The sequence below is a fragment of the Prunus avium genome, chromosome 5, assembly GCF_965620075.1.
Source record: "Prunus avium chromosome 5, drPruAviu1.hap1.1, whole genome shotgun sequence".
Lineage (NCBI taxonomy): Eukaryota > Viridiplantae > Streptophyta > Magnoliopsida > Rosales > Rosaceae > Prunus > Prunus avium.
In genome coordinates, this window is record NC_142288.1 from 3,193,902 (window position 1) to 3,205,352 (window position 11,451).

Genomic DNA, 11,451 nt, shown 5'->3' on the forward strand with positions numbered 1-11,451 from the left:
GTTTTGAGTGAAATCCAATCGCTAGAAGTATGCAATACACCAACCACTCCAATTAGAAACGAACTGCCGTTGAACTTGAACTGTCCAATTTCTCACACCTATTGATTTCGGATCGAGCCCAAAACTTGGGCAACATCATAATATGGTGGGAGGAGTCATTTGGTTAGTTTTGAGTGAAATCCAATCGCTAGAAGTATGGAATACACCAACCACTCCAATTTGGAACGAACTGCCGTTGAACTTCAATTGTGCAATTTCTCACGCCTACTGATTTCGGATCGAGCCCCAAACTTGGGCAACATCATAATATGGTGGGAAGAGTCATTTGGTGAGTTTTGAGTGAAATCCAATCGCTAGAAGTATGGAATCCACCAACCACTCCAATTAGGAACGAACTGCCATTGAACTTGAATTGTCCAATTTCTCACACCTATTGATTTCGGATCGAGCCCAAAACAAGGGCAACATCATAATATGGTGGGAGGAGTCATTTGGTGAGTTTTGAGTGAAATCCAATCGCTAGAAGTATGCAATACACCAACCACTCCAATTAGGAACGAACTGCCGTTGAACTTGAATTGTCCAATGTCGAACGCCTATTGATTTCGGATAGAGCCCAAAACTTGGGCAACATCATAATATAGTAGGAGGAGTCATTTGGTGAGTTTTGAGTGAAATCCAATCGCTAGAAGTGTGGAATACACCAACCACTCCAGTTAGGAACGAACTGCCGTTGAACTTGAATTGTCCAATTGCGAACACCTATTGATTTCGGATCGAACCCAAAACTTGGGCAATAACATAATATGGTGGGAGGAGTCATTTGGTGAGTTTTGAGTGAAATCCAATCGCTAGAAGTATGGAATACACCAACCACTCCAATTAGGAACGAACTGCCGTTGAATATGAATTGTCCAATTTGGAACACCTATTGATTTCGGATCGAGCCCAAAACTTGGGCAACATCATAATATGGTGGGAGGAGTCATTTGGTGAGTTTTGAGTGAAATCCAATCGCTAGACGTATGGAATACACCAACCCCTCCAATTAGGAACGAACTGTCGTTGCAATTGAATTGACCAATTTGAAACTCCTATTGACTTCGGATCGAGCCCAAAACTTGGGCAACATCATAATATGGAGGGAGGAGTCATTCGGTGAGTTTTGAGTGAAATCCAATCGCTAGACGTATGGAATACACCAACCACTCTAATTAGGAACGAACTTTAGTTGGAATTGAATTTACCAATTTCTCAGAGCTATTGATTTTGGATCGAGCCCAAAACATGGGCAACATCATAATATGGTGGCAGGAGTCATTTGGTGAGTTTTGAGTGAAATCCAATCACTAGAAGTGTGGAATACACCAACCACTCCAATTAGGAACGAATTGCCGTTGAACTTGAATTGTCCAATTTGGAACACCTATTGATTTCGGATCGAGCCCCAAACTTGGGCAACATCATAATATGGTGGGAGGAGTCATTTGGTGAGTTTTCAGTGAAATCCAATCGCTAGAAGTATGGAATACACCATCCACTCCAATTAAGAACGAACTGCCGTTGAACTTGAATTGTCCAATTTGGAACACCTATTGATTTCAGATCGAGCCCAAAACTTGGGCAACATCATAATATGGTGGGAGGAGTCATTTGGTGTGTTTTGAGTGAAATCAAATCGCTACAAGTATGGAATACACCAACCACTACAATTAGGAACGAACTGCCGTTGAACTTCAATTGTCCAATTTGGAACACCTATTGATTTCGGATCGAGCCCAAAACTTGGGCAACATCATAATATGGTGGGAGGAGTCATTTGGTGAGTTTTGAGTGAAATCCAATCGCTAAAAGTATGGAATACACCAACCACTCCAATTAGGAACGAACTGCCGTTGAACTTGAATTGACCAATTTCTCACACCTACTGATTTCGGATGGAGCCCAAGACTTGGGCAACAACATAATATGGTGGGAGGAGTCATTTGGTGAGTTTTGAGTGAAATCCAATCGCTAGAAGTATGGAATACACCAACCACTATAGTTAGGAACGAACTGCCGTTGAACTTGAATTTTCCAATTTCGAACACCTATTGATTTCGGATCGATCCCAAAACTTGGGCAACATCATAATATGGTGGGAGGAGTCATTTGGTGAGTTTTGACTGAAATCCAATCGCTAGAAGTATTGAATACACCAACCACTCCAATTAGGAATGAACTGCCGTTGAACTTGAACTGTCCAATTTCTCACATCTATTGATTTCGGATCGAGCCCCAAACTTGGGCAACATCATAATATTGCGGGAGGATCATTTGGTGACTTTTGAGTGAAATCCAATCGCTAGAAGTACGGAATACACCAACCACTCCAATTAGGAACTAACTGTCGTTGAAATTGAATTGACCAATTTCTCAGACCTATTAGATTTCGGATCGAGCCCAAAACATGGGCAACATGATAATATGGTGGGAGGAGTCATTTGGTGAGTTTTGAGTGAAATCCAATCGCTAGAAGTATGCAATACACCAACCACTCCAATTAGGAACGAACTGCCGTTGAACTTGAATTGTCCAATGTCGAACGCCTATTGATTTCGGATCGAGCCCAAAACTTGGGCAACATCATAATATAGTGGGAGGAGTCATTTGGTGAGTTTTGAGTGAAATCCAATCGCTAGAAGTGTGGAATACACCAACCACTCCAGTTAGGAACGAACTGCCGTTGAACTTGAATTGTCCAATTTGGAACACCTATTGATTTCGTATCGAACCCAAAACTTGGGCAATAACATAATATGGTGGGAGGAGTCATTTGGTGAGTTTTGAGTGAAATCCAATCGCTAGAAGTATGGAATACACCAACCACTCCAATTAGGAACGAACTGCCGTTGAATATGAATTGTCCAATTTGGAACACCTATTGATTTCGGATCGAGCCCAAAACTTGGGCAACATCATAATATGGTGGGAGGAGTCATTTGGTGAGTTTTGAGTGAAATCCAATCGCTAGACGTATGGAATACACTAACCCCTCCAATTAGGAACGAACTGTTGTTGCAATTGAATTGACCAATTTGAAACTCCTATTGACTTCGGATCGAGCCCAAAACTTGGGCAACATCATAATATGGACGGAGGAGTCATTCGGTGAGTTTTGAGTGAAATCCAATCGCTAGACCTATGGAATACACCAACCACTCTAATTAGGAACGAACTTTGGTTGAAATTGAATTTACCAATTTCTCAGACCTATTGATTTCGGATCGAGCCCAAAACTTGGGCAACCTCATAATATGGTGGGTGGAGTCATTTGGTGAGTTTTGAGTGAAATCCAATCGCTAGAAGTATGGAATACACCAACCACTCCAATTAGGAACGAACTGCCGTTGAACTTGAATTGTCCAATTTGGAACACCTATTGATTTCGGATCGAGCCCAAAACTTGGGCAACATCGTAATATGGTGGGAGGCGTCATTTGGTGAGTTTTGAGTGAAATCAAATCGCTAAAAATATGGAATACACCAACCACTCCAAGTAGGAACGAACTGTCGTTGAAATTGAATTTACCAATTTCTCACACCTATTGATTTCGGATCGAGCCCAAAACATGGGCAACCTCATAATATGGTGGGAGGAGTCATTTGGTGAGTTTTGAGTAAAATCCAATCGCTAGACGTATGGAATACACCAAGCACTCCAATTAGGAACGAACTGCCGTTGAACTTGAATTGTCCAATTTGGAACACCTATTGATTTCGGATCGAGCCCAAAACTTGGGCAACATCGTAATATGGTGGGAGGAGTCATTTGGTGAGATTTGAGTGAAATCAAATCGCTAGAAATATGGAATACACCAACCACTCCAATTAGGAACGAACTGTCGTTGAAATTGAATTTACCAATTTCTCACACCTATTGATTTCGGATCGAGCCCAAAACATGGGCAACGTCATAATATGGTGGGAGGAGTCATTTGGTGAGTTTTGAGTGAAATCCAATCGCTGGATGTATGGAATACACCAACCAGTCCAATTAGGAACGAACTGCCGTTGAACTTGAATTGTCCAATTTCTCACACCTATTGATTTCGGATCGTGCCCAAAACTTGGGCAACATCATAATATGGTTGGAGGAGTCATTTGGTGAGTTTTGAGTGAAATCCAATCGCTAGAAGTGTGGAATACACCAACCACTCCAATTAGGAACGAACTGCCGTTGAACTTGAATTGTCCAATTTCTCACACCTATTGATTTCGTATCGAGCCAAAAACTTGGGCAACATCATAATATGGTGGGAGGAGTCATTTGGTGAGTTTTGAGTGAAATCCAATCGCCAGAAGTATGGAATACACCAACAACTCCAATTAGGAACGAACTGCCGTTCAACTTGAATTGTCCAATTTGGAACACCTATTGATTTCGGATCGAGCCCAAAACTTGGGCAACATCATAATATGGTGGGAGGAGTCATTTGGTGAGTTTTGAGTGAAATCCAATCGCTGGATGTATGGAATACACCAACCAGTCCAATTAGGAACGAACTGCCGTTGAACTTGAATTGTCCAATTTCTCACACCTATTGATTTCGGATCGTGCCCAAAACTTGGGCAACATCATAATATGGTTGGAGGAGTCATTTGGTGAGTTTTGAGTGAAATCCAATCGCTAGAAGTGTGGAATACACCAACCACTCCAATTAGGAACGAACTGCCGTTGAACTTGAATTGTCCAATTTCTCACACCTATTGATTTCGTATCGAGCCAAAAACTTGGGCAACATCATAATATGGTGGGAGGAGTCATTTGGTTAGTTTTGAGTGAAATCCAATCGCTAGAAGTATGGAATACACCAACCACTCCAATTAGGAACGAACTGCCGTTGAACTTGAATTATCCAATTTCTCACACCTATTGATTTCCGATCGAAACCAAAAGTTGTGCAACATGATAATATGGTGGGAGGAGTCATTTCGTGATTTTTGAGTGAAATCCAATTGCCAGAAGTATGGAATACACCAACAACTCCAATTAGGAACGAACTGCCGTTGAACTTGAATTGTCCAATTTGGAACACCTATTGATTTCGGATCGACCCCAAAACTTGGGCAACATCATAATATGGTGGGAGGAGTCGTTTGGTTAGTTTTGAGTGAAATCCAATCGCTAGAAGTATGGAATACACCAACCACTCCAATTAGGAACGAACTGCCGTTGAACTTGAATTGTCCAATTTGGAACACCTATTGATTTCGGATCGAGCCCCAAACTTGGGCAACATCATAATATGGTGGGAGGAGTCATTTGGTGAGTTTTGAGTGAAATCCAATCGCTAGAAGTATGGAATACACCAACCACTCCAATTAGGAACGAATTGCCGTTGAACTTGAATTGTCCAATTTCGCACACCTATTGATTTCGAATCTAGCCCAAAACTTGGGCAACATCATAATATGGTGGGAGGAGTCATTTGGTGAGTTTTGAACGAAATCCAATCGCTAGAAGTGTGGAATACAACAACCACTCCAATTAGGAACGAACTTCCGTTGAACTTGAATTCTCCAATTTCTCATACCTATTGATTTCGGATCGAGCCCAAAACTTGGGCAACATTATAATATGGGCGGAGGAGTCATTTGGTCAGTTTTGAGTGAAATCCAATCGCTAGAAGTATGGAATACACCAACCACTCCAATTCGGAACGAACTGCCGTTGAACTTGAATTGTCCAATTTCTCACACCTATTAATTTCGGATCGAGCCCCAAACTTGGGCAACATCATAACATGGTGGGAGGAGTCATTTGGTGAGTTTTGAGTGAAATCCATTCGCTAGAAGTATGGAATACACCAACCACTCCAATTAGGAACGAACTGCCGTTGAACTTGAATTGTCCAATTTCAAACACCTATTGATTTCGGATCGAGCCCAAAACTTGGGCAACATCATAATATGGTGGGAGGAGTCATTTGGTGAGTTTTGAGTGAAATCCAATCGCTAGAAGTATGGAATACACCAACCACTCCAATTAGGAACGAACTGCGGTTGAACTTGAATTGTCCAATTTCTCACACCTATTGATTTCGGATTGATCCCCAAACTTGGGCAACATCATAATATGGTTGGAGGAGTCATTTGGTGATTTTTGAGTGAAATCCAATCGCTAGAAGTAAGGAATACACCAACCACTCCAATTAGGAACGAACTGCCGTTGAACTTGAATTCTCCAATTTCTCACACCTATTGACTTCGGAACGAGCCCAAAACTTGGGCAACATCATAATATGGGGGGAGGAGTCATTTGGTCAGTTTTGAGTGAAATCCAATCGCAAGAAGTATGGAATACACCAACCACTCCAATTCGGAACGAACTGCTGTTGAACTTGAATTGTCCAATTTCTCACACCTATTAATTTCGGATCGAGCCCCAAACTTGGGCAACATCATAACATGGTGGGAGGAGTCATTTGGTGAGTTTTGAGTGAAATCCAATCGCTAGAAGTATGGAATACACCAACCACTCCAATTAGGAACGAACTGCCGTTGAACTTGAATTTTCCAATTTCGAACACCTATTGATTTCGAATCGTGCCCAAAACTTGGGCAACATCATAATATGGTATGAGGAGTCATTTGGTTAGTTTTCAGTGAAATCCAATCGCTAGAAGTATGGAATACACCAACCACTCCAATTAGGAATGAACTGCCGTTGAACTTGAATTGTCCAATTTCTCAGACCTATTGATTTCGGATCGAGCCCAAAACTTGGGCAACATCATAATATGGTGGGAGGAGTCATTTGGTGAGATTTGAGTGAAATCCAATGGCTAGAAGTATGGAATACACCAACCACTCCGATTAGGAACGAACTGCCGTTGAACTTGAATTGTCCAATTTGGAACACATATTAATTTTGGATCGAGCCCCAAACTTGGGCGACATCGTAATATGGTGGGAGGAGTCATTTGGTGAGTTTTGAGTGAAATCCAATCGCTACAAGTGTGGAATACACCAACCACTCCAATTAGGAACGAACTGCCATTGAACTTGAATTGTCCAATTTCTCACACCTATTGATTTCGGATCGAGCCCAAAACTTGGGCAACATCATAATATAGTGGGAGGAGTCATTTGGTGAGTTTTGAGTGAAATCCAATCGCTAGAAGTATGGAATACACCAACCACTCCAATTAGGAACGAACTGCCGTTGAACTTGAATTGTCCAATTTCTCACACCTATTGATTTCGGATCGAGCCCAAAACTTGGGCAACATCATAATATGGTGGGAGGAGTCATTTGGTGAGTTTTGAGTGAAATCCAATCGCTAGAAGTGTGGAATACACCAACCACTCCAATTAGGAACGAACTGCCGTTGAACTTGAATTGTCCAATTTCTCACACCTATTGATTTCGGATCGAGCCCAAAACTTGGGCAACATCATAATATTTTGGGAGGAGTCATTTGGTTAGTTTTCAGTGAAATCCAATCGCTAGAAGTATGGAATACACCAACCACTCCAATTAGGAACGAACTGCCGTTGAACTTGAATTGTCCAATTTGGAACACCTATTGATTTCGGATCGACCCCAAAACCTGGGCAACATCATAATATGGTGGGTGGAGTCATTTGGTGAGTTTTTAGGGAAATCCAATCGCTAGAAGTATGGAATACACTAACCACTCCAATTAGGAACGAACTGCCGTTGAACTTGAATTGTCCAATTTTGAACACCTATTGATTTCGGATCGAGCCCCAAACTTGGGCAACATCATAATATGGTGGGAGGAGTCATTTGGTGAGTTTTGAGTGAAATCCAATCGCTGGAAGTGTGGAATACACCAACCACTCCAATTAGGAACGAACTGCCGTTGAACTTGAATTGTCCAATTTGGAACACGTATTGATTTAGGATCGAGCCCAAAACTTGGGCAACATCATAATATGGTGGGTGGAGTCATTTGGTTAGTTTTGAGTGAAATCCAATCGCTAGAAGTATGGAATACACCAACCACTCCAATTAGGAACGAACTGCCGTTGAACTAGAATTGTCCAATTTCTCACACCTATTGATTTCGGATCGAGCCCAAAACATGGGCAACATCATAATATGGTGGGAGGAGTCATTTGGTATGTTTTGAGCGACATCCAATCGCTAGAAGTATGGAATACACCAACCACACCAATTAGGAACGAACTGCCGTTGAACTTGAATTGTCCGATTTCTCACACCTATTGATTTCGGATCGAGCCCAAAACTTGGGCAACATCATAATATGGTGGGAGGAGTCATTTGGTAAGTTTTTAGTGAAATCCAATCGCTAGAAGTATGGAATACACCAACCACTCCAATTAGGAACGAACTGCCGTTGAACTAGAATTGTCCAATTTCTCACACCTATTGGTTTCGGATCGAGCCCCAAACTTGGGCAACATCATAATATGGTGGGAGAAGTCATTTGGTGAGTTTTGAGTGAAATCCAATCGCTAGAAGTGTGGAATACACCAACCACTCCAATTAGGAACGAACTGCCGTTGAACTTGAATTGTCCAATTTCTCACACCTATTGATTTCGGATCGAGCCCAAAACTTGGGCAACATCATAATATGGGGGGAGGAGTCATTTGGTTAGTTTTGAGTGAAATCCAATCGCTAGAAGTATGGAATACACCAACCACTCCAATTCGGAACGAACTGCCGTTGAACTTGAATTGTCCAATTTCTCACACCTATTGATTTCGGATCGAGCCCAAAACTTGGGCAACATCATAATATGGGGGGAGGAGTCATTTGATTAGTTTTGAGTGAAATCCAATCGCTAGAAGTATGGAATGCACCAACCACTCCAATTAGGAACGAACTGCCGTTGAACTTGAATTGTCCAATTTCTCACACCTATTGATTTCGGATCGAGCCCCAAACTTGGGCAACATCATAATATGGTGGGTGGAGTCATTTGGTGAGTTTTGAGTGAAATCCAATCGCTGGAAGTGTGGAATACACCAACCAGTCCAATTAGGAACGAACTGCCGTTGAACTTGAATTGTCCAATTTGGAACACCTATTGATTTCGGATCGAGCCCAAAACTTGGGCAACATCATAATATGGTGGGAGGAGTCATTTGGTTAGTTTTGAGTGAAATCCAATCGCTCGAAGTATGGAATACACCAACCACTCCAATTAGGAACGAACTGTCGTTGAACTTAAATTGTCCAATTTCTCACACGTATTGATTTCGGATCGAGCCCAAAACATGGGCAACATCGTAATATGGTGGGAGGAGTCATTTGGTATGTTTTGAGCGACATCCAATCGCTAGAAGTATGGAATACACCAACCACTCCAATTAGGAACGAACTGCCATTGAACTTGAATTGTCCGATTTCTCACACCTATTGATTTCGGATCGAGCCCAAAACTTGGGCAACATCATAATATGGTGGGAGGAGTCATTTGGTGAGTTTTGAGTGAAATCCAATTGCTAGAAGTGTGGAATATACCAACCACTCCAATTAGGAACGAACTGCCGTTGAACTTGAATTGTCCAATTTCTGACACCTATTGATTTCGGATGGAGCCCAAAACTTGGGCAACATCATAATATTTTGGGAGGAGTCATTTGGTTAGTTTTGAGTGAAATCCAATCGCTAGAAGTATGGAATACACCAACCACTCCAATTAGGAACGAACTGCCGTTGAACTTGAATTGTCCAATTTGGAACACCTATTGATTTCGGATCGAGCCCCAAACTTGGGCAACATCATAATATGGTGGGAGGAGTCATTTGGTGAGTTTTGAGTGAAATCCAATCGCTAGGAGTGTGGAATACACCAACCACTCCAATTAGGAACGAACTGCCGTTGAACTTGAATTGTCCAATTTGGAACACGTATTGATTTCGGATCGAGCCCAAAACTTGGGCAACATCATAATATGGTGGGAGGAGTCATTTGGTTAGTTTTGAGAGAAATCCAATCGCTAGAAGTATGGAATACACCAACCACTCCAATTAGGAACGAACTGCCGTTGAACTTGAATTGTCCAATTTGGAACACCTATTGATTTCGTATCGAGCCCAAAACTTGGGCAACATCATAATATGGTGGGAGGAGTCATTTGGTTAGTTTTGAGTGAAATCCAATCGCTCGAAGTATGGAATACACCAACCACTCCAATTAGGAACGAACTGCCGTTGAACTTAAATTGTCCAATTTCTCACACCTATTGATTTCGGATCGAGCCCAAAACATGGGCAACATCGTAATATGGTGGGAGGAGTCATTTGGTATGTTTTGAGCGACATCCAATCGCTAGAAGTATGGAATACACCAACCACTCCAATTAGGAACGAACTGCCATTGAACTTGAATTGTCCGATTTCTCACACCTATTGATTTCGGATCGAGCCCAAAACTTGGGCAACATCATAATATGGTGGGAGGAGTCATTTGGTGAGTTTTGAGTGAAATCCAATTGCTAGAAGTGTGGAATATACCAACCACTCCAATTAGGAACGAACTGCCGTTGAACTTGAATTGTCCAATTTCTGACACCTATTGATTTCGGATGGAGCCCAAAACTTGGGCAACATCATAATATTTTGGGAGGAGTCATTTGGTTAGTTTTGAGTGAAATCCAATCGCTAGAAGTATGGAATACACCAACCACTCCAATTAGGAACGACCTGCCGTCGAACTTGAATTGTCCAATTTGGAACACATATTGATTTCGGATCGACCCCAAAACCTGGGCAACATCATAATATGGTGGGAGGAGTCATTTGGTGAGTTTTTAGTGAAATCCAATCGCTAGAAGTATGGAATACACCAACCACTCCAATTAGGAACGAACTGCCGTTGAACTTGAATTGTCCAATTTGGAACACCTATTGATTTCGGATCGAGCCCCAAACTTGGGCAACATCATAATATGGTGGGAGGAGTCATTTGGTGAGTTTTGAGTGAAATCCAATCGCTGGGAGTGTGGAATACACCAACCACTCCAATTAGGAACGAACTGCCGTTGAACTTGAATTGTCCAATTTGGAACACGTATTGATTTCGGATCGAGCCCAAAACTTGGGCAACATCATAATATGGTGGGAGGAGTCATTTGGTTAGTTTTGAGTGAAATCCAATCGCTAGAAGTATGGAATACACCAACCCCTCCAATTAGGAACGAACTGCCGTTGAACTTGAATTGTCCAATTTCTCACACCTATTGATTTCGGATGGAGCCCCAAACTTGGCCAACATCATAATATTGTGGGAGGAGTCATTTGGTGAGTTTTGAGTGAAATCCAATCGCTGGAAGTGTGGAATACACCAACCACTCCAATTAGGAACGAACTGCCGTTGAACTTGAATTGTCCAATTTCGAACACCTATTGTCTTCGGATCGAGCCCAAAACTTGGGCAATATCATAATATGGTGGGAGGAGTCATTTGG